Consider the following 25,147-nt stretch of genomic DNA (forward strand, 5'->3'; position numbering starts at 1 on the left):
GTCAAAAGTTGTTTTTTTTTTGTTTTTGTTTTTGTTTTTTGGTTCTCACTGTGGAGTGGCGGAGGAAAAAACGAATTTGTGTACCATGAGATAACAGTCTTGTGTTTTAAATGCCGATTGATGACAAATTTGGGGGACGTGGTTCCACGTTTCCAGAGGTGATCAAAAGCAATTACGGACACCTGACAGAAAATGGATTTCAGTTGTGTCTCAAAAACGCAGCGGGACACCATTTTCATCACGCGGAAACTGTCGCTCATCATTACACGTTGTATGGAAACCAGCCTGAAACCAGTAATTGTGGACTGGCGGGTGTTTCAGTCGAGTCAATAATTTGGTTTTCACTGTCAAGTTAGTGTGTGATTATACAGTATCTGCGGCTGTGTGGCTTCTGTGCTAACTTCCTGTCATTTCCTCCACTGGGATTTTCCATAGTGTTGTTGTCGAAGTACAAAATGTAGGTTGATGACTGTGTTGTAGTCTTACTCATATGCTAACAAGAAAATCAAGATACGTTGAAGCCGTTAAGATCGTGTTTTTCCTTTTCCTTGCAGCTTTATTTTACTTTTTAAATAAATAATCATTTGTAATTTAGTAATTGGCGGCACGGTGGACGACTGGTTAGAGCGTCAGCCTCACAGTTCTGAGGACCCGGGTTCAATCCCCGGCCCCGCCTGTGTGGAGTTTGCATGTTCTCCCCGTGCCTGCGTGAGTTTTCTCCGGGCACTCCGGTTTCCTCCCACATCCCAAAAACATGCATTAATTGGAGACTCTAAATTGTCCGTAGGCTTGACTGTGAGTGCGAATGGTTGTTTGTTTCTATGTGCCCTGCGATTGGCTGGCAACCAGACCCGTCTCCTGCCCGATGACAGCTGGGATAGGCTCCAGCACGCCCGCGACCCTAGTGAGGAGAAGCGGCTCAGAAAATGGATGGATGGATGGATGAATTTAGTAACAATGTTAAAAAAATAAATATATATCAGCTGATACTGTAGATGACTGACTGTTGCTAACAGCACCGATTACCTTTAAAATTTTAACGTGTAAAGGAAAGATGTCAAATGCAATGGGCATTTTGTGTGAAATAAATGTTTTCATGGGAACAACATCCATATTGGAAAATATTAAAGATGCTAAATGCTTTATAAGCTTCATATGAGCTAGTTAACGGTTAAGCTAAAGGCTATTAGTCCAAGTCTCCATTCATAAAAGCTAGTTACAGGTCAGATAGAAAGGATTACAGGTGCTAATAGGGATTAAATGAGTGCGTTGATTGGAAAACATCAAGATAAATCTTTTGCTTTTAGAGAAGAAACCATTTGTTGGCTTTATTAGCAAGCTAGGCCCAAGTGTATAAGTGTACTAACAATATGTTACCTTCAAATTTCCAACATGAAACAGAAAATCACATTAATTCCTCAATTTTTGTGAAATTCTGGGAAACAACATCCATTTTGGACAATATTAAACATGCTAAATCCTTTATAGGCTTCATAGCTAGCTAACAGGTAGGCTAAAGTGCACTGTGATTGAAAAAGATGAATATGATTTATTTTTTAAGAAGAAGCCTTTTGTTGCATTCATTAGCAAACTAGTCCTATGCGTTCAAGAACAGCTGCGAAACATGATTAAAGACAGGCAAACCGTATATAGGTTCCGCATTGGTATGTGGTGAAAGCTCTTCGGATAATTCTTATCAAATCTGTATTTACAGCGGATAACGCAACACGGCACTACCATTATTAATAAAAGAAAATAAGTGTGAATAACCCGATGACTCCCAGTCGGCTGTTCATTGAACAATCTTTTTGCCAACCAACACACCACGTGACCATTTGGTGATGACACGGTCAACAATACACAACTATCTACAGTATATGAGTTAGCAGTTGGGGCTCATAGTGACAGCAGACTCGGCACAATTTCCGAAAATGATGCACACTGCAGATACATAGTTTTGTGAATGTTGATTAAATAGTACTACAATGTTAATGTAGAGTAATTTCAATGACTGTCTATAATTTTAACATTTTATTAACTAAGTCGTGGTATATTGCAGCTTATTGAAACAATACAATGTAATGCATTATATAAATATAATACAAAAATATATAAATATAATACAATAATAATGATATAACAAGATCCGGTATATGTGCAACCTACTTCCGCATTCGGCATCAGTAAAAGCACTTCCTCCTCGCTCGGGTGAATGGGGAAGGTGAGCGTTTCAAAGCACTCATAGGAACTTTAAATGTATATGATGTCTTTTTTAAGATGTTGCCACAGAGCCACCACAGATGACAGTAGACTGTGTTTCGGCTTCGTTCATGTTTACATGTATCATATCATCCATCCATCCATCCATTTTCTGAGCCGCTTCTCCTCACTAGGGTCGCGGGCGTGCTGGAGCCAATCCCAGCTCTCATCGGGCAGGAGGCGGGGTACACCCTGAACTGGTTGCCAGCCAATGGCAGCGCACATACAAACAAACAACCATTCACACTCACATTCACACCTATGGGCAATTTATAGTCTCCAATTCATGCATGGTTTTTTTTGGGATGTGGGAGGAAACCGGAGTGCCTGGAGAAAACCCACGCAGTCACGAGGAGAAAATGCAAACTCCACACAGGCGGGGCCGTGGATTGAACCCGCGTCCTCAGAACTGTGAGGCTGACGCTCTAACCAGTCGGTCACCGTGCCGGCCGTATCATATCATATTTGTATAAATAAATGTATACATACAAACACAGCAGCCAGAAAGAAAGCAATATTTTAACAAGTTCGGGTTCAAAAAATCATGTCATCAATCCTAGAGTTTTGTTGGGCTCTAGCATAGCATAGCATACACAGGAAGTCAGCTATCCCGTGTTCCCATATAGCGGATTGAGCATGCTATTGTGGCCTTTGACAACCATTCCAATTTCTCACGTGGCTGCTTTGGAAAATTAATCTCCACCCTTGTTTTGAGAACAATATTGCAAAACCGCTTTCATCAGCAACATGTTACCATTAATATATACGGCCATTTTGTGGGAGATTCATTTTTATGGTTAAACGACAGCCATTTTGGAATATTTCAAATGATTTACAAGTTTTGGTAAGAGCAAGCGAACAGGTATGCTAATTAGGCTAACAGTCATTCGCTGAGCAGAGTGAATTAAAAAAAAAAAAAACACCTTGATTCTTTCTTACGACAGATTGGCAGAAAAAAAATAACCTGATGTAATAAGGACAATATAATCTCAAAATAAATTTTATTGTTTACTGTACTACAGTCAGCTTTAGTCAAGATGGCAGATCGGCTAATACTAGCAAGCAAGCTAACGTTACATACAGGAAGAATGTGCACTAAAATATTGGCTTTTTAATTTGTTGATAGAAACTATAATCTTATTGAATACTTTTTGGATCTCGTGCGAAGAGGCACAGAAAAGTAACTTTGAGCACCAGTAAATTAGCTTTCCAACTGTCACTTAGCAAGTGAAGGCTCCAAGACAAAAATGAATCTCTTTACATTACCCCCACCCGCCTTATTTCCCCATAGAGATCAATAAAATATTAATAAAGCAGGGGCAGCCAATAAAAGGGATCCAAGTTTCATTCCCGGGGTGTTATGCTTGGAAGCTGATTCAGTAGCTCCGACTCCGGTGCAGTAAATTAGAGCTGAGTGAATGAGTTTTGCCAGGGGAGTGCAAGACTGGAGTACAAAAGATATAGCGGACAAAGTAAGAGATGCTTGGTAGCCCTACTTACGGTAAAGGTCATTGCTGCTGTCTACATAAGGGTGATATGAAGGGAGAAGATGAAGAAGTGCTGGTGTTGTCAATCAGAAAGACCGAACACCTTCTGCTGTTTTGTTTTTCTTTTCTTTTTGGCACTTTCACTGCATAATGGCTTCGCCTTCTCAATGTAATAATTCTCTTGATGGTCTGAAAGGAACACTGTGTGCTGGCCACTTAAGAGAGAAAGTCTCTTTTAGTAACGGCAAGGTTCACCATAACCTCTATATAGATGAGACTCATTTGGGAGTGTGCATGTACAATTAGGTCCAAACGTCTTTGGACAGTCGTTGAGTTTTTTTTCTCTCTCGCTCTCCAGATTGCAATTAAGAAGCGTCACAACAATATACTGTTAATCATTTCGGAATGACTGCCAATTTATGCGGTCTACTTCCATTGTCAGCAAGCTCAAATCGATTTGGACAATTGACTGTTGTAATTAGTGAGCTGTCAACTTTCCCCATCACACTCCAAGACGAAAACTTTATTTATTTATTTTTTGCAATTGAGTGTCACTTATATAGTATACTGTACGTAGAGCAAATTTGGTGGCGACTAGACAAAATCTATTGGACAAGTTCAGTATTGAATGACCATTGAAAATGACACAATATGATAATAAGATTGCCACGTCGCACCAAAGTTGCGGACTTACAGTATCATGACTTTTTGGGCATGGGTTTTTGAGACTTGTTTGTGGATTTACTCATGGTGGACATGCCTACCAAATTTCATTTTACAAAATGAAACAGACCTCGGGGGCTGAATTTTCAAAACATTTCAGGGGATTCTACCAAAAGTAAGTGTTCACCAAGATGACCCTAGAATGTGCCGCTTCAAACCAAAATGGCAGACTTCCTGTGTCTTTTCAGGTTTGGGTTTGTGTAACTTTTTTTGTGGACCTACTCATGGTAGACTTGCCTACCAATTTTCATGTTGCTAAGTGAAACGGGCTACGGGGGCAGAATTCTTTGTTTGTTTTTAATCTGGGGTATGCTTACCAAGAGTAGATTTTCAAAAAAATAAGCCTAAAGTGGATGATATGCATGGCAACATAATCATTTCTGGTGGAAAGTTGAGGGGATGTGCCTCATGATCGACATGCCTATAAAATGTAATGTTTCTTCGTGAAATGGGCTTTGGAGGCTGAATTTTTGTTTTTCAATCCTGGGGTTTATGCTACAAAACATACATTTTCACCAAAAAAGGTTGCTTCAAATCAAAATGCCTTTTCAGGCATGGCTTCTTGAGACTTTTGGGGTCTACTCATCATAGACATGCCTACCAAATCTCATGTTGCTGAGAGATTTACATACATTTTTCTTTTTGAATTATTATAATTGTTTTTTCATTTTAAATAAATAAATAAATTCCTGTGGGCCCATTTGCAAGTAACAGGTGTATGGCTAGGTCGTAAACTCATAAATATGGAGGACCAGGCTGCGGTTCAGCGGGGGTTACACCGAGCTAATGATTGATCACGCTGAGGTTACAGGAGGAGGGTTTAGGTGGACTGTCAAAATCCTTTAAAAGTTAAAGTTCCTCATTAGTTGAGGGGTCACTTGCATGGTGAGACGCTTGAGTGCTTACGCACTACTTGCTAAGTCGAGCCCCTCTGTTGCCAGACAACAGTTGGCCGCATCCATAATGGCCAGATAGTTGACGTTACGGATTTTGCAGTGCCGCTTCAGACTGAATGGTTTAAAGACAAAAGCTTGAGTAACTCCACAAGTGTCTGCCCTTTTTTCGTGATGCCACCACAGAGGAGTAGCAAAAATGGTGTAAGGGGAAAGTGTGCTGATTACCACCAACAATATGCCCGATCATAATAATACTACTAAGAGACAAAGAATGGAATGCACACCCCAAAGTGAGTGACGTTGAGTAGTTACAAGCAGTAATCTCCATCTACACGGAATTAGCCAATAAAATGTGTGGAAGGTATTGACACGGGAACACGTGACAAGTTTGAAGTTAACGTCCGAATTTCCTGGATTCTCAGGTAGTACCAGGGGAATATTAGCGACAGGATGCTGACTGTGAGAAAGGATATAGCAAAAATGAGGGAGGTTTAACACCCTGGACTCACTTCTTCCCCCTTGTTTGGTTGAAAGAAATTCTCCTTCACTTTTACAAATGATTTGATTAAAAAAGTCGGAAGTAAGGGCACTAACGTGCATATCGCAGAGTTGCAACCGGTGATAATGCCAATTGTTTCCTATTAGCCATTTTATTGTTTTTGACTCACTGATACTTTTTTAAAAAAAAACTCACATGACTCTTTATGCTAAGTTGGGCACATCCCGTTCCCTACGGTGAGCAGCTAGCCGTTACTAACCAACGTCCATGATAGCCAACAGAGTGCACGTTAGAATTACGGCTCAAGCTAGTCTAGCCTTTTTTTGTGCAGTGAAAAGATGTGCAGCTATAACATGAGCTAAATCAACAGGACAAATAAAGCGAACTGCTAACACGCTAAACCAAAGAAAGTTAAGTCACACATGTACTTACATCACCTTGGTGATTTCCAAACGTGGTGGGAGCATATTGATAACACCTCGCTTCGTCCCATTAGCTGACGATGCTATCGCTAATGCTTTTGCGTTACATCACAAACCTGTCTGGACTGGTTTGATTTGGTCTGCATTTCCTAGCTTACCGTGTTCACCCGTCACTAAATGGACTCCACCAAAAAGGGAATATGACCTGGAGTTTGATTAAATCGAGCTAAAGGGTTCTAGCGTTGAGCGATCAATTAGCATCGCAAGGGCCTTTCGTGTTCGTACTGCTAAATGTGTGAGAAAAAAATGGACACCACCCATCTCCGCAATCTGCCTTAAAAAAAAAAAAAAATAATTTTCAGCGAAAGAGGAAAAAGTTGTCCCACTCTCACGTATAAATTATAAATTACAGCGTTGCCCTAAGCCTTCACAAGGTGAGAGCAAGGATGACGAATGGGATTTTTGGTGGGAAAGATGGTGGGTTGGGTCAGGGGGGATAATTGTATTTGCGGGGAAGTGGTGAAATGGGCTGTTTGTGGTATGTTTTGATGAATTTTGTATTAAGACTACAGAATCCTCTCCATCACACCCCTTCTTCTACACTGTAATTTAATTTGAATGCTCCTGTTACATCTGTGTCTTTGGTACACCGCAAAAGTTAATGGGTCACTGTGATTCACTGCATTTTTAACCGTATCAATTTAAGAAAACAAAACAACTACTCAGTTCAGTGTAACTACAAGAAATTGTTATTGGTAAATATTGAAAAATCTCAAAAAATAAAATCAATTAATTTTAGATAATACAGTATTTTATAGATACTTTTACTTTATACTAGGAGACAAAACAATATCCACACTTTGTGTTTGTCAGTTAAATTCGGGAGAAATAAGGTGTGAATATATGCATATGGGACAGACTAAATACAGTATAATTAGAATAAATTCATATTAAAAATTAAAAAATAGACAACTGTTCCCCTTTTAGCTTTTGTTATTATTCTGTTTATAGACAGTGGGTACGGAAAGTATTAAGACCCCCTTACCTTTTTCACTTTTTGTTATATTGCTGCCATTTGCTGAAATAATGTAAGTAATTTTTTTCCCCTCATTAATGTACACACAGCAGCCCATATTGACAGAAAAACAACTCTTTTTTTAATAAATCTGAAAACATTTCAACAGTTCAGTTTTTTTTCTGTCATGGTGTGCTGTGTGTTCATTAATGAGGACAAACAATGAACTTAAATGCTTTTTAGCAAATGGCTGCAATATAACAAAGAGTGAAAAAGTTGCAATACTTTCCGTACCCACTGTATTATTGATTTCATCTACATATGTTGATATATAATCTCAGTGAAAACATTTCTAAAAATATATAAAGAGAAAAAAACAAGCAAATTTAAATCTTTATTTAAATAGAAAGAAAAATATTAAAAATATATCGATATGCCTTACTTTTCCGCGACCCTAGTGATGATAAGCGGAACGGAAGATGAATTTATATATATATATATATATATATATACATATATATATATATATATATATATATATATATATATATATATATATATATATATATATATATATGTAATTTATTTATTTATTTATTTATTGGTATTGTGTTTAAAACTTCTGAGTGGCTCAGTTGCATAATAAGAAGGCTGAAAGCCCGCTTTTCATTTCTCATTAAATTTGTACCTTCTAGAATTACCTATAAAATGTTTTTAACATTAACGGCTAATGGATTAATGAATCATTCATTTTGTCGACGAAGCACACCGTTTTGCAGCAGTGAGCTGTTATTTTCCCAGGACTTGTCGGGCGGCGCCGAAGATTGCCGAGTGGAGCCGAAGCCCCTGCAGCCTGATCGACCGGAGCGAGTCGTCTCTCCTCCAAGGCGGCGAGAAGAAGAAGCGTGACCGAGTAAGGGGGGGCTGAGAGACGGATTCGACTCACTCCCTCGTCTCGTCGCGGCTGCTTATGTATTGTATATCAGTCGAGGACTAAGATAAGCACACTTTTGTGTTATTGTTTTTTTTTTTTTTTTTTTAGAGTGGTGGGGGGGGTGGATTTTTTCTTTTCTTTTGCCCATGCGCACACGGGCACCGAATAGATCGGCACACTCGCCTCTGCGACCCGGTCGGTATAGGTCCCCGTGTTTCTTCTTTTCCACCTCATATATCGTCTCTTTTCATCTCAGCCCCCTTGGACTTCTTTTACTCTTTCAATTGTGGTTCCCGTGACGTGGATTTCCCCCTGGCTGGCTACGAAGTGGAAGACGCGGAGCGCTTCTTCTTACGGGAGAAGAAGGTGGCGGTGGTGTTGGCGGTGGGGGGGGGGACGACATGCCAACGGCGGCGCCGACAACGAGGAGACTCCGTAAGTGCTCTGCTACCAGTTTCCTCCTTCAGTTTAACTTGTGCTGGGTGTTGTTGCTGTGTGGGCTCCGGTTTTTGTTTGGGGGGTGTCGCGGAACAGTTTGGGGCAGGGAGAGGGGTTTTCTCGGGGGGTGGAACATCAGCGAAGGTCAGCCCCGGCGTTGACCGACCGACCGAAGCGGTAGCCCCGACGAATGGCGCTCTTGCCGCTGGGCTAATTTTGATAACTTTCGACTCACTTCGTATCAATTATTGCGATTAAATTGTGCCCTCTGGGGGAGTTTTAGCAACTCCGCCGTGATACTCGGGCGGACAAAATGACGGAATCTTCGCTTCATTGAGTTTAATAAGAGTAGGTTGCCTAATGACGTAGCCGGATTGGATTAAAAAAAAAGAAAAAGAAAAGAAAAAAGCCGCAGTGGCAGGTTGTTAACGATGGAAGGATTTGCCTATGTTGTCAAAAGTGTCGTTCTTTTTGTGTAGTGAAGGATTTTAAATGTTTGCAAAGCTGTCATGAAACCTGCTCACCATCCTTCCCTAATTGTGTGCGTGCGTGCACACCCCTCCGTTTTATTTTGTATATGCACGTGCACGTCGATGTCATTTTGTTATCTGTCGCCGTGACGTCATAAGCAACAAGACTAAGAAGGATGTGTTGCTGACCCCTGTCAATCACCAGCAACTGTGTTCTGATGCATAGATAGAAGCTCAGTGATGATGGCCCGCAGCGCTCCTCAAGGCTGGATCCAGTCTGGGAAAAGAAGAAGATGGAGGAGGAGGATGAAGAGAGGGGTGGGGGGTGTTTTTGGATGCACACGGAAAGGTTTCTAAGCGACACCTGTGGTGTCCTGCAAAGGGATCTTGCAGGTTGCATGCGGAATTATCCCCGTGGTCGAAACTCGGACTGTCTCTAATACAATGCAAATTTCAATAGACGCGAGCGTGGCTTTACAGTTTCTCCAAATTGCATCAGATGCGTCTTAAAAGAAGAAGAAGAAAAAAACAGGGCCTCAGCTGCGTGTGTGGGATTCTGAAAGCTGGGCCGCTAGATTTAAGCCCGTTTCAACTGGGTGATCAAACGTCCACTGTCCAAACCCCCCCCCCTAAAAAAAAAACATCGGGTGTGATATAAGAATCCTGCGACGTATCGCCGTTTTGTTCAGCCACTGTGCAGGATTCACACTCCATGGTTCAAGTGACACAATTCTGACTTTTTTTGCTGAAGTGACACAGTTCGAATATGTGTCATGGCAGCGCAAAGAGGAAAAGAAACACGAGGAATCAAATCCCTTCAGGGCTTTTCCAGTTGTGGATACAAATCTGATACAATATTGCCGATCATAATACTGATAATGAGAAAAAGAACTGAATCTTCACCCCAGTGTGAGCGGCGTTTAATTGTTACGGGAAGAGACTCACCTGCCAAGCACAAGCAGTAATCTCCCTCAACACGTGTGCATTATTAATACACAATATACAGTGAACCCCCACCGAGTTGTGATTCACCTTGCCACCTAATAAAGTATTCGCTGAAAAACACCTATTCACCTATTCACCTAAACACCTATTTGATCCTCAACCTCTGCAAATAGCGATGGTTTACGGTAATACCAAAAAAAGAGAAAAGGAATGGAATTTTCACTGCAAAATGGTATTTAGCCGTTATGTGAAGCGACTCACCTCAAATACTCACGCTATATCACGTCCGCCAATATGGAATATGATGATGTTCTGTGTGAAAGATATCGAGATGAAACTGAGGTTTGAAGTCGGCCTGCAAACTTCCCAGTTTCATGGGTAGTTTCAGATGAATAACAAAGGGAATCGAGCTGTGTGAAAGGCACAAGCGGAAAAACCCAGACCATTAACAGTTTTTATTATATTACCAAAAACCGGTTGAATTTTTCCCATGTCGAATTTGACTAATGGTCATCTTGCAAATGTATGATTTCACAACTCGTTTGTACGATTGGCCATTGAGTATATGCCAATTGGTTGAAAATCAGATGTCGAAAATTCAATGATAGTCATCTGGCAGCACTACGCTTTCACGTCAGGTCAGGGGTAGTACGAGAAGCGATTGGCTAATAGGCGTACGGAGATGACTTGAATTTTTCAGTTGACTGCAAGTTACCTCACAAAGTAGAAGCAGTCGTTCGATGATATGTTGGGCCAGAAGCGACCGGCCATCGGTCATACAAATAAATCGTTTGATACGTCAATCGGTTGAACTTCTGGTGTTTCGAAATTCAGTGACAGTCATCGTGCAGCGTTGAAACGCAATTGCCATTTTAAGCCTCGTTAAGAATGCAGTTTACAAGGGGGGTTATCGCCCGTCTGAAACGTGGTAGAATTTCTAGTATGTCGAAATGCAGGATCATATGGGCAGCTTTGGCTCAGTTGGTAGAGCGGGTCGTTCAGTAAATGAACGGTTGCCTGTTCGAATCCCGGCACTTACTGGCGGCTGTCAAAGTGTTCTTGGGGAAGACACTGAACCCTGATTTGCTCCCAGTTAGCCTGGCAGCAGTTTGCCTGGTAGTGTGGATGGGTGAATGTGGGCACCGCATGGTGTAGATAAAAAGCGCTTACTCTGTAAGTGCACTTCGTTTACCATCATGCGATTTCATTGGACAGTCGTGCGGCGTACAACTGGCCATTGTTCTTACAAGAATCAATCAAATTTCCCGTATGTAGAAATTCGATAACGTACAATTTCGAGTCTCGTCGAGTGTTTGTTTTGAAGTGTTGGCACTATTGACAGTTGGTCTGCCAGAAATTTGGTTAGCTCGAATCATGGCACACATGCAATTAAGAGAAGCACATTTCTTTTCCGGCGGCACGGTGGCCGACTGGTTAGAGCGTCAGCCTCACAGTTCTGAGGTGCGGGCCTGTGTGGAGTTTGCATGTTCTCCCTGTGCCTGCGTGGGTTTTCTCCGGGCACTCCGGTTTCCTCCCACATCCCAAAAACATGCATGAATTGGAGACTCTAAATTGCCCGTAGGCATGACTGTGAGTGCGAATGGTTGTTTGTTCCTATGTGCCCTGCGATTGGCTGGCAACCAGTTCAGGGTGTACCCCGCCTCCTGCCCGATGACAGCTGGGATAGGCTCCAGCACCCCCGCGACCCTAGTGAGGAGAAGCGGCTCAGAAAATGGATGGATGGACATTTCTTTTCCTGTTAGCATTGTTTTAGCATTAGCATTCAGAGCCTATAGACGGCTGCTCCACTGTCTTCTTGAATTGTTTTGATAACAGTTTGAAACACATGCTAGAGGACGTTGGATTTGAAAAACAGTTGTAACACGTTTGCCAGCTTAACCTTGAGTTCCAGCTAGAAGAAATGCGGAATGGTGCATTGTCATTTAAATTCATGACACTTTGTTATCAAGCTGTCCTACATTTCGCTGTCTTCTGCTGACTCTATTACAAGGGCGCCATATGAGGCCTCAGTCTACTGTAAAATGTTCCACAGGCAGCTGGTGCTGTTTGGATGTTGTTATACAGTGGCCGGATATTTCACGATGTAATCCTCTAGTGAATTGTATATATATTATACCAATTTGGTTTGTCTTCACTCTTGATCGTTTTGCTTTTTATGGTAGCGCGCCGTGTTTATCCTGACTGTTTGTGGGCTGTTAATAGTTCGCGATGGCCAAAAGTAGGCGTTGTGGCTCAAGATTGAGAGGAGTTGTCTAGGAATCAGGAGGTTACTTGTTTGCCTAGGCAGCTTGCGGGGCACTTGCTGAATACATGAGTGGTTGCTGTTGGCCAACAATTAAAAGGAAAATAGTTGAATTTTCAGCTAATACACATTTACATGTGAGGCTAAGAGGCCTCAATTGGTCAATTTGTTTATTTGAAGCTGTATTTAGATTGAAAACTTGTTGACTATGAATGAGGATTAGGGACACGTTGAAAAGCAAAAAATATAAGATAACAAGAGACTAAAGTTGAAATATGAGAAAAAAGATGTCACTTTTTGGCAGTGAAATTGTAGACTTATTAGAATTATGGTAATTTTCCAATATATTATGAGAGAAAAGTTAATATTACAAAAATAAAATGGTAACATGAGAAGGTAATTTGCTGAAATGTTAGAATTTCTTATTTCATTTTACAAGATTAAAATTGTAATATTGCAAGAATTTTTGGGTGATGCAAAACCTGAAATATTACAAGAAAAAGGCGTGTAAAATCACGCAAATAAGGTCGGAACATTACGACAATAAATTGTTAAATTGAGAATTTGCGAGCATCTTGTTGCGTTATGCTAAAGTTTCACAAAAAATGAAATGGTATGTTTTTTGATGTCTTTTTGAATAAATACAACATGCGTAACATTATGACTTTTGTCTTCTAATATTCTAATGTTATCCACAATTTTTTTGCAAAACAGAGGGACTTATTCAAATAATACAGTAATAAATTGGTCTATTATGTTTTTCTCATAACACCACTACTTTTTTCTTGTAACCATATGACATTTTACTGCTAATTTTACGTGTTCCTTTTTCACAGCCCTCATGTCCCTTTATCCAAGGACGTTTACATTTAATTAGAGCTTCTGCCACAGTTTCTCATTGAAGTCTAAGGAAGATTTTGCAGAATTACAGTTTTATTTGGTTCTGTAATGTAAATGTAATTATTTAGCTCAATTTATCCCCTAGTTTGGTTCTCAAATGAGCCTTACTAACAAGGCTTACGTTTGTAGAGACGTTTCGCAGCCTCAACCTTTTGTCTACGTCCGCATCAGACTTTGAACTTGTTGCTTCTCAAATGCATGTGTTGCTCATTGACCTGAATAGACGCCTGTCACTCGTGAGCTGTTTGTGGAGGGTATTTCCTAGAAGGCTCGGCCTGGGCCACACGCCAGAGCATCTGCCTAGGCCTCCTCATCCGGGTTTGGCAATTTTAGGACGGGGGGGGGGGGGGGGGGGCGGTGGGGCCGGGTTCGGAGCCGATGCTATTTATGAAGGCCATCTACTCTGTGGGCCACACGCTGAGAAACCGCCAGACACGACCAACTCCCAGTTGGTCTCTAATGGTAAATTCTTGGTAATTTCAAGGCCCCTGGCTCTCTTTAATGAGAGGTTTTGCCTCCAGTGTGTTGGTTTGTGGTGGGTGGGGTCAGCGACTTTTTCTTGGGGGTTTGTTTATAGGCGATTCGCTGGCCTGCCTTCTGGGCATTGGCACAGAGAACCCAAGGCCTCTTTTTAACCAGAGAATTTGGTTCAAACTGGAAATAAAGGGGGGGATGCTTGGTAGCAGAATTAATCAAGCCTGGATACAAGATGTAGTTCAGTCCACTTGCTCTGGGTCTTGTGATTCCAGCCCTTGTAGATTACTGCTGAAGATATTGGGATTTTCTGCTTAGACGTCAGATTATGTTACATCTATAGGGCCGCCTCTAGCTATTGTCCTGTTTAGCATCCCCGTATAGGGAAAGAGTGCTTTTTTGTAGCACGCTCGGCGGCGTTTTAACAATGCTTGCTCCTTAACGTCAGCAGCATTGAGGCAGAGTGATTTGCTGCACTTGTCTGTGAAGGTAATGTAGGAGCAATTTGATTGCTGATTGAAACTAGCTCTCCTACTTGAGACTCCATTGGTGGCATTATAAACTATTTACACCAGGTTTTTTTTTATAGTGCACCCCTGCAATGGGGCGAAAAGTGGAAACAGACCTAAAAATGTCTTGCGAGACGCATGGTTTTCCCCAGGCATGACCGCAGACCATGTGTTGTTGATGCTGAGTGAGCAGGTGAGCGTGGACCACATTGAGAGGTTAAGTGTTAATCAATTCTGTCTGTTTCTCATTAAAGAAGAGTTGTCAGTCTGCGAGGTGGCTATTAGGCATATGGAGCGAGCAGTTTAAGGTAAAACAAGATATTATCAAGTGCTGTTAAAAGGCTTTCCTTTCTCTCCCAACACCAACTTTTAACCAACACAATTTCTGCTTGATGATGAATCTTTGTTCCATGTGTAATCAGGTTTGTTAGCGACTCTAACAAATCGCCTGCAGAATCCAATCATTTATGAACTAATGTGCTGATGATCCGTATGTCATAGTGGATTAGGAAATGGGTGAGTCGTTACAGCGGTAATATGAGAGGTATTAACCTCGTGCCGAGCAAGGCTTCCTTGAACTCGCTGACTCGTTTTATTTTTTTTTTGCCTGAATTATAAATAAATAACGGGTGAAACAGCATGCAAGCAGTCTGTGATGGAGTAAAGTATTAGCAGCTTAGCTTTAGTCAAGACCGTCTAACATTTTGGTCTTCCACCTTAATTAGTGACAGCGTTTTTGGTGGCCTGAAAATGCTAACATTTGAAAACAGTAGAAGAAGAAGAAGAAGAATCATCTTTATTGTCATGAACAGGCATGCATGCACACAAAATTTGCTCTCTGCATTTTACCCAACACAGCAAACACCCGCACACACACTTGTTAGTGGAACACACTGGAAAAGGGGGGCTACCTAAGGGCCCGGGGAGCAGTTTGGGGTATCAGTGTCTTGCTCAAGGACACCTCAGTCGTTTGTCAGGGAGATGTTGGTGAATAGTCTGGTCGGGGTCTTGAACTTAGGTCCCCACAGTGGCAGGTGAAGAGCTTAACCATTGGGCCACAGCAATTCCATCACAGCAGATGGTGATGGAATAAAGTTGTATCAGTTTAAATTAAAGTTTGCCTTTCTTTTAAATGACAGGCCTAAATAATGTATGAAAAAAACATTTGAATCTTGAGGCAACGACAGGCAAGTAGACTGTCATGCAGTGAAGTTTTAGCAGCATTTCTTGAAGTCTGGTAGTTTGTCTTAGCTGTTATTATATAGTAAATAATAATAGTTTTTTTTTGGCCTGAAAATGGTAATGTTTGAAAACTTGCGGTGATGATATGCCAGCACGTCATTGTAAATTAGTGTTAACAGCATAGTTTAGAGTCTGTGGCAAGTTTAGCCAAGAAATGGATAATGGCATTGTTGCTTTGACCTTTCATTTAATTTACGGCAGCATTTTAGTGGCGTAAAAATGCGAGGTGATGACATGCCAGCAGGCCACGATAGATTCAAGTGTCAGCAGTGTAGCTCAGTCTGTTCAGCCAAGAATCTGATAATGACAGTGTTTTTTTGTTTTGTTTGTTATTTGAAATCCCAGAGTGGCCTGTAAAAGCTAACATTCAAAAATAAAGATCTGTTGACAACAGAAGTGACAGTGTTGTACGGCTAACAAATACGGCTAACGATGTCTGTTGTGTGTGCTCCCATCTCAAAAACAGTCTTCAGCTCAGCCTGTTGGAGCTGATTAATGCGTGCGAATCCGAACTATTTGCGCGACGATTTACTCGATGGCGTTTGAACATTACGTCTGTTTGCTTGTATAGCTCAAGTGATCCCTCTTGTTTTTGACACTGCGGTGTAATAGCTTGTTTTCGCTGCATTGTATAAAAGTGAGGCCGCTTTTGTTTGGCGGTGTCTCACCAAGAAACCACTTCAGATGAAAAAAAACACTGCGTACATTCATAGTGGAATAATATGCTCTTATAATGTTTTTTCCTAAAGTTGGGAGTTTGAGTAAAATTGATCGTGAGTTATGAGACTTGCTCTGTGCTGGGCGTGTAACATAATGATTGTGGAATGAAATAATGATGATGCACAGCTATGCAGAACTGAGATTTTTATGACTCATTAAAGCCCAAACATCCTCGTGTCCTCAATAATTGCTAAGTCAGCAACTGTGCATGGTCATTTTTCATACGGATGCTGTTCTCTTTCATTTTATTTTGGTCCGTGTCCAGCAGCTCCTTGCAAGTTAGCGCCCGATTAGATTTGTGCACAAACAAACAGACTCTACCTGTACGGATGCTGTATATCACATAAGGTCAAACAGTCTGCCGTCTTTATCAGGGCCGGCTTAAATGTCACACGCACAGCCTTCATCAAAAATGCAAGAGCGAATGTGAAAAAAACAACACACACACACACACACACACACAAGCGATGCAGATTAAACCTTGTCTGCGATGAGCAATGAGTCGATTGTCACACCGATCTCAGCTCAGGATTCTGCATTTTCATTAGCACCACGCTACATTAGCTGCACCACTTAGCAAATCAATGTATCCAGACGCTTCTTTCTGGCGTCTCCCTTCATTACTCATGGCATTCTGACAGTTAAAATGACCCCGGTACGCCATAATGATCGTGGCTACATTTGTGGCGTCACAGTCATAGCACCCCCCTCTAAGACATTATTAAAGATTTTGCAGATAATGTGGAATTTGATGTTTTGTTGCTGCTAGGGAACGGGCATGATAATCAATTAATTGATCGTTAAGGATTTGCTCAATTGTGTGGAATTAATTGTTGATTTACGCATCTTGAGGCATGCGCTACTTGGCTGCCACCAACAAGGCGTTGTTGATTCAGATAGTTTGCTCTCTAAAGCGAATGAACATAACATCAACAACTCATCAGAGCAGAATTACTCTGCTGTCTTTTAAAACTGGCGTTCAGAACATTAGGAGACAGAACTCATCCCATGTTAAAAAAAAACAAAAAACAATCAATTGCAGCAATGAAAGCCGTACACGGGGTTCTCTATTTTTGATGGTCCTGACATACGAGTTTTGAGGTTTGCGCAGCGGTGTACTATGTTGTCTGTTTTTCATTTGTTTTATAGTTATGGGCTAGAAATGTTTTTCATGCAAATATATACTGTAGTTTACTACTGCGTTAGCATAAGTTACTGATAGACTATGTCACGTTATGACTTGTGCGCACAAATTCTGATTACATCTCTGCTGTAGCAACAATTCCTGTGTAAACCGATAACGCCCCGGTCAGGGATTTCACCTCTCAGCGGCAACCGGCAGGGCGGCCCAACTAGTTTGTCGCCTAAACAGGTTGGTGTTGAACTCCAAATGTGACGTGACAAGAACAACCTGTCAGTTGGTTGAGGACCATTTTGAGTTACAACACTTATTGATGGGAAGTGAAGGGATTGAGGTTCCCAAGTCCAGGAAAGCTAGCTTGCCACTGACTGAACAACCTTTTGTTACAGTTGAATAGTTGCAGCCACTCCATTTTGCTTCAGTTGCTTCAAAACATGATTAACCAATAGTAGCTGTGTAATTTTACATGTACAGTATACATTGAACCTTTTCAGTATGTAACATTTGTTACGGTACAGAGGCCACATGTCTACTTTGTAAACAACTACAGTGCACTCAGCCTCTGGCTAGGTTACATGATGGCTAATGATACGCTTTTGGCAGTGCATCAAACTTGTTCACTCATTTGAAACAGCATCATGCTAATGCTAATATCAATAAAGTAAGCTGTTGCACTTATCTGGATCATTGATTTCCTAAAAACAAGACCACCCCATAGATCTTCCACTTTCCTAAAAATATATATTTTTTTCAATAATTTTATTGTGTACATTGATTTGGTACATTGAGAGTCTTTAATTCTTTGGCGACTTGGGTTGCATTTTTGTATGTATCATTTTGTAAACATCTTTAAATAGTGCATGTTCCTGTTTAAACAAAAGAGAAGCAGTTTGGTTTTGTATTTTGTCCCCTTACTTTTACCAGTGTGAACCGAACCGTGACCTTAAAACCGAGGTAAGTACCAAATTGTGATGTTTTTTTTCGGCATACCGCTACACCCTTAATGACTCTGATCCGGACCCCTGACTATTTCCAGTTATGGCTAGAATATGAAGTAGGTAGAAAAAGGGAGGCTCTTATTGTAGTGGTCTGTCAAGTGTGCAAATCACGCTGACAGTGAAGAATTAGATTGGAGTATCAAGGATCTTTGTCAGGACTTGCTGACTGACAGCTGAAGTGAACGTCGCCTCGTCACACTTGGCAACAGGCCGCCTAATTATCACTTTGTTTGGCATACGTGCAAAAAAAATAAAAAAATAAAAACATAGAGTGCTGTTGATCGCCCAGAAAAGTGCACATCTTGCAGTCTACAGTGGCCCCCGCTGATGCAGCAGATGAAAGGATTTTTAAGGAGTGGGAGTGTTTGGCGGCGAGGAAGGGAGATGACAGCTCCCTTGCAACCGGGGGCCTTGGATCTGAGCGTCGACTGTGTCCTCCTGACAGTGCTGTAATGCCGTCAGAGATCATTAGCGCTGACAGCATCGCATCATGTCACACAGAAGCTCATGGTCAGGCAATGCATCACACCGATAAAGACAAGTTCGTTTATTCCAATCCTACCCTGTTTACATGAAGCTCATCCATATTGTCGCCGTATGATGACAATCTTGTGATGCTTGTTTTTAAGGAAATCGCCACTGAATTGTCCTTCAAGCGCCCCTTCAGACCACATCTCCACCATTCATGTTGTTTTGAAGACTCACAAGCTGAAAGCCAATCACCATTACTTAGTAAACCAATAACCATTAACCTTTGATCATATTTTGAGTAGATGATCAACAATACATTTGAAAATATTTTCGTAGAACCAAATCTGATTATTTCACATAGGTCAAAATCAGGTGGATAAATTAGCCGTTAGCCTTTGAATTACGCCAATGTGTGACAACAAGAGGACCATAAATGGGAGATTGCATCTTCTTAGTATCCATTTGTCACTGGAAGCCATAATTACTTTCACACGTTCTCGGTCGGACACAGACACTATTATAAGTCTGCTTAAGCATTTAAATATATTAAACATACGTTGACGGCTGAGAAAAGCCAGGTTTACAGTTCTGTTGCTTAAGCAGTCTAAAAGCAGTTGTCTATGGTGTATTTTATTAAGCAAATTGCTGAATAAAATTGAGTTGAGTGAAAAAAAGGCCATGAGACATATAAGACGATTCTGATTTTGAGTTGATTTCATGGCAGGTCCTGTAAAAGCTAATAATAATAATAATGATATTAATAGCTTTATATAGCGCCTCTAAAAACACAAAAGTGCTTTGACAGAACCAGAAAGCATACATTAAAACAAAATGACACACAATAAGAATCATTAAAAACCAAGACAAACATAAATACCAAAAGTCATAGTTTACTGTATAAACCGAACGAGGAACCCAAAATTAGATGTTAGCAAAGAATCTTTGCAATTTGGTGACGCACAGAGGATAGTATAATGCTTCTGATTGGAGCTCATTTGGGAAAATTACCTAATAAGAGTTCTTCAATGAAAGTCAGAGCCCTTAAATGGCTGAATTCCTGTTCGATTTCAGACATGGGTCCTTAAGACTTTTTTATTTGTCCTGCCTGTTATGATGTAAGTGTCCACCGAACGAATTTCTTGTCGATCTGTGAAACTGTGTGGGCTAATTTTTTTTTGGAAATTTTCAGGGGGCTTTACTGAGTGAGTTGTAGGGATGAAGGTTAATCATGCCTGGCAACTCTAAAATGCACACATTTTCACCAGGATACAGTCCTGCAAAATAGGAGTTAGTTTTCAGTCATGTTTCCTGAAAGGAGATGATAGGAAGATGAGAATAAACACAGCGAATTCCAAAAGGGTCTTTGCACCACCTAGAAATCCTCTCCAGCTTGTTGAGATGTATCTCGTGCGTGATTCACTTTAAGCCCTTAGAATGACACAAGTGAAGACAAGTGACTCTCATAAAGGTGTGTAATGCAATCATTCAGTGACTCAAAGAGAGGATACTTTATTTAGAGGTTGCTGTTATCACGGCTAGCTAAAAGCTCCGAGCTGTAGGTATCGGCAAAGAAAAAAAAACAACATTCTTTGTTGGTTGCATATCCGTCCAAATGCCTTTTTTTTCCACTTTTGACTATATTTCATTGATGGTCAATCAACAACACGGATTGGATGGCAGGATCTCGCTCTGAATGTTTTGAATTCCTGTTTCCATGGCAGCGTCGTAGTGAGCAGGTTTTGTTCAGCCTTGGTGGAGGTCTGCACTCTACAAGGTATCATTCAAGTTAAAAATATCTGAAAAGAGAAAGTTGTTGTTATATGCTGTAAGTGGGCCTTGTTTTCCAATACGTTAGTTAATCATTGTCATTGCGATAAGGCTGAAATCCACAATACTTCATACGTCAGTGACCTGGCTTTATACCGTTCGATATTCTTATCGCTGCACAACATTAAGCAATAAGCAGGGGGGACATTAACTGAAACTGGCTTTGAATGGAGCGGCCACGCGTTGATTTTTTACGGTATCGTCTAAATTCCGCCTTCCATATTAGAAATAACCACCCCCCACGCCGTCGTACATTTCCAGCATATTCTTTGTGATAAGTACGTTTCAAGGTGAAATACGGTAGAAACCTTCGCGACTACCCCCGGAAAGTTAATGGAATATCATAGTGTGAGGTTTTACAGGGCAGTTTCGGCAAACACGTTTGGCTCCGTCAACGATAAATAGAATTTATAGAAGTTTAATGTTTACAGACGGCAGATATTCCATTGTCTTGCATCATTTGCAGTTGATCGGTCAAGGATTTTATGTTAATTGTTTTGTGTGTATTGTGTGAATTTTTAATCTTGACTCAATTTTATTTATAGTGCAGTGTCTCTTTAAAAAACAACTGCAGCTGAAACAAAGTCTTGCACATAAATAAAAACCGAACATAAAAAAATGTAACATAAGACAATCAAAAACTAAATTAAAACCAATAGAAACATAAAACACGGAAACAAGGGCAGAGTCTCATGCTGAGTTAAAAAAAAGATGAGGAAAAAGGATGATTTTGAAGGGCATTCTGTATACCATAACAGCCAAAGCGGTTATAGTGGGTACGGAAAGTATTCAGACCCCCTTAAATTTTTCACTCTTTGTTATTTTGCAGCCATTTGCTAAAGTAATTCAAGTTCATTTTTCCTCATTAATGTACACACAGCACCCCGTATTGACAGAAAAAAAACAGAAATTGTTTTGAAATTTTTGCAGATTTATTAAAAAAGAAAAACTGAAATATCACACATCCATAAGTATTCAGACCCTTTGCTCAGTATTTAGTAGACACACTCTTTTGAGCTAATACAGCCATGAGTCTTTCTGGGAATGATGCAACAGGGTTTTCACACCTGGATTTGGGGCTCTGCCATTCCTCCTTCCAGATCTTCCCCAGTTCTGTCAGATTGGATGGTGAACGGTGGACAGCCATTTTCAGGTCTCTCCAGAGATGCTCAATAGGGTTTAAGTCAGGGCTCTGGCTGGGCCAATCAAGAACAGTCACAGAGTTGTTCTGAAGCCACTCGCTATTTTAGCTGTGTGCTTAGGGTCATTGTCTTGTTGGAAGGTGAACCTTCGGCCCAGTCTGAGGTCCTGAGCACTCTGGAGAAGGTTTTCGTCCAGGATATCCTTGTACTCGGCCGCTTTCATTTTTCCTTCGATTGCAAGCAGTCGTTCTGTCCGTGCAGCTGAAAAACGCACCCACAGCATGATGCTGCCACCACCATGCTTCACTGTTGGGACTGTATTGGACAGATGAGTAGCAGTGCCTGGTTTTCTCCACACATACAAAAGTTCTAACTTGGTCTCATCAGACCAGAGAGTCGTATTTCTCTCCATCTTGGAGTCTTTCAGGTGTTTTTTAGCAAACTCCATGCAGGCTTTCATGTGTCTTGCACTGAGGAGAGGCTTCCGTCATGCCACTCTGGCATAAAGCCCTGACTGGTGCGAGGGCTGCAGTGATGGTTGACTTTCTAGAACTTTCTCCCATCTCCCGACTGTATCTCTGGAGCTCAGTCACAGTGATCTTTTGGGTTCTTCTTTGGGTTCTGCTCGTATCTCGAAAAAAACGTAAGTCGGGTTACTTGTATCTCAAGGTAACGCCGTGTACGTTCTTCTCCAAGAAGATTATTTTGTTGGAATGTCAATGTTTTGCATTAAAACCCTTATGTGACCCTTGGGACATTCTGTGTCATTTTCTTTCTCCCTGAAACGTTTTGGTCGGGTTCAATGAATATAGGTCTAATTTTCCAGAGGATATTCATTTAAAGAATTACATTAGCTTGAAAACTAGCCTTCTGGCTAATTCTGGCTTTTTTAACCATGTGTACTTCATGTGTTTTATGAAATTGCATTGTCCCCTTTCAAAAATAAACTGAACTGAACTGAAAAGTAAAAAGCTACACAAAAACAGATACAAAATCTTCCAATAAAAACCTGAAATTAAATTTGATCCCACTTAACTAAATCAATCTTTAATGTTAAGATTCAATTTGTCCACCTGTGCTTATGTTCCCCATTCAAAGCATGAGCAACATTTTACTCTTATCTGCAAGAGTGTCTCTACTAAAACGATAAGGATGGGCTGCTATTGATGTTGGATAATGGTATGTACAGTATGTCAACAGAAACTGTGTGTGTGTTAATTAGATTTTAGATTTGAACTCTTTCACGTCCATCTTGCAAGTTTCCAAGTCCAGCTTTCAAATTGTTCCTACACTCTTCGTTCTAAACTTAATTCAATAATAAAGGGTTAAAAATCCTAAGCATACATTTCATATTGGATATGTTAATTTATTCAGACTGAAATAGAAGTGAGTCGAAAGTTTGTGCCTTAATTAACACGTATGAAACTATTTTTCTCATTAAATTCCAGTCAGCCTTTCCACAGTGTCAGGCTCATATACTACATTCCCTCACACTCAAATGTAGCCGTACTCATAAATATGGTGATTGGTGTCAAACATATCTCCCCGCCATGCTAATGTCCACTTTCATGCTTTGAACATGGACTCCCCATTTTCAAGGCTGGTGTTTAAAAAGCATGAAATTTGATTTGAGAACGTGTGTAGGTACCCTGCTTCGTTTTATTGAGAGACATTTATTCATGACATTCGTATTAAAGGAGCAGGATGGAAGCATTAGGGAGGAATGACACTTTTGTCTTTCTGGGAACAAAACATCTTTAGTCTGTGTTGTTTGCATTAATTCAAAGAGTGATTGAATTAATTAATTTACAAATTGCAGACACACTTTACCTTGTGGAGTATTTAATTAGCTTGCAAAACTGCCTTCTACTGGATCGAGCGTGAACTTTGAAGTACAGTGCACAATTTTACTAGCACTGCAGCCGAACCTATAACGCCTTTACAGGATGATCGTTTTTTCAACTTGAGTGGAGATGCACTTATTAGTTTGCAGTCACTTTAAGAGGCAATTTTGTCACAATGTGCATCTTGGATTGCGGTATGGATATTTCATACTAACCCTAATGTCTGAAGAGTGCATTATTAAGGGGAGAAAATCATTCAATAGCGCTCTCTGGAACATGAGGGGGAAAAAAAACACATCACCAATTTCACCTATTGACAATAAATTCGGAGCGCATGTCTATCTGAACTTGATCTAGGAAAAGTCTCAAAAGCCCTTGACCAAAAATGAAGAAGTTGGCCATTTTGGTTTGACGCAGCCATTTCGGGTGAATTCCAGGGCTCGTACTTTGACGAACTCCGACTTAGGACTTCGAGACTTACGAGTCCGCAGTCGCTTGTCCAGCCTTAATTTCGCTGTGTTGTGGGTTTAATGTGGCATTTGTGGCATTTGTTGTGACCTGTCTCGACCAGCATAATTTTCTTGTATACAGTGGAACATTAAGGGGCCAACACTTTACGACCCTCCAGTCAGTTCGAATTCTGGGAAAATGGGGGAAAGAAATTGACCTAGTAACGTAAGTAAGACCCCGACATCCTCATACTTGGACAAACTCCTACTGGGGAATTCAGGCTTTTTTTTGTGTTTTAAGAAGCACATTTTTGGAGAAAATTATATTTGTTTTCCAAACTGTTCAACATGAAGTTTGTATTCATAAAAAAACTCCAGAGGTCACCAGCTGACAGTAATTGATTCATTTCTGTGCTCCTTTCTGTATACGAATAGATAAAAGGAAAACAAATTCGGAGCACTATTGTCTTGCAGCTTGCTCTTTTTGTGTAAATGTACAGCCTTGTGCTACTTTTCGCTTTGCTTGTTAAAAACAGTAGTATTCTGCTCTTCCATGTCCACGTGGCCCTGAGTTATAGTGCCAGGCAGACCATTTTTTTTAGTCATTGTTCAGACATACTACTTTTTTTTTTGCTGCTTTTGCCTATCAGGAAGAATCAGGAGGGACCTCATGGACAGCAAGGTGAGATCTATGTTCCAGCGCTTCTAAAAGGCTAATGATTCATGAGACTGGCTCCCTCCGCCCCACATCGTCCCTGAGGCTGAAAGGAATAGCTGGCATTATCGTCTGCAAATGGGTTTGAAAACGCTCTTGGCCACGTGGATCAAGGCACTGATTTATGGCGCGAGATGAGCTGATCGCTTTGGTTTTCTTCATGTATTGGGTCTAGTCGCCCCCATTCGCCCCCACCCACCTCCACAGTATGTACACAAACTCACATCAAGTGTGCACTGACAAACCCACTCCCATACCTCAGTGGTCGCTATCTATGTATCTTCAATTTAAGCTTCCTCCTGTGAAGTATTCCGAAAAGCAAGGGATAGAAGGAACCTAATTTATGATGCCGAAGTTGTTGGGC

At 40.8% G+C, this 25,147-nt stretch overlaps 1 protein-coding gene across 1 annotated transcript in view; it reads left to right on the forward strand.

Annotated features, from left to right (window-relative positions):
- Window positions 1-8,342: 8,342 nt before the first annotated feature.
- Window positions 8,343-25,147, forward strand: part of LOC133489162 (receptor-type tyrosine-protein phosphatase F-like) — a 212,041-nt gene continuing 195,236 nt past the window's right edge. Inside the window, exon 1 of the mRNA XM_061797976.1 lies at window positions 8,343-8,670. The gene's annotated coding sequence lies outside the window, so the exon portion shown is untranslated. The remainder of the gene's footprint in view (window positions 8,671-25,147) is intronic.

Source organism: Phyllopteryx taeniolatus, chromosome 14 (assembly GCF_024500385.1).
Source record: "Phyllopteryx taeniolatus isolate TA_2022b chromosome 14, UOR_Ptae_1.2, whole genome shotgun sequence".
In the NCBI taxonomy this organism is placed as follows: Eukaryota; Metazoa; Chordata; class Actinopteri; order Syngnathiformes; family Syngnathidae; genus Phyllopteryx; species Phyllopteryx taeniolatus.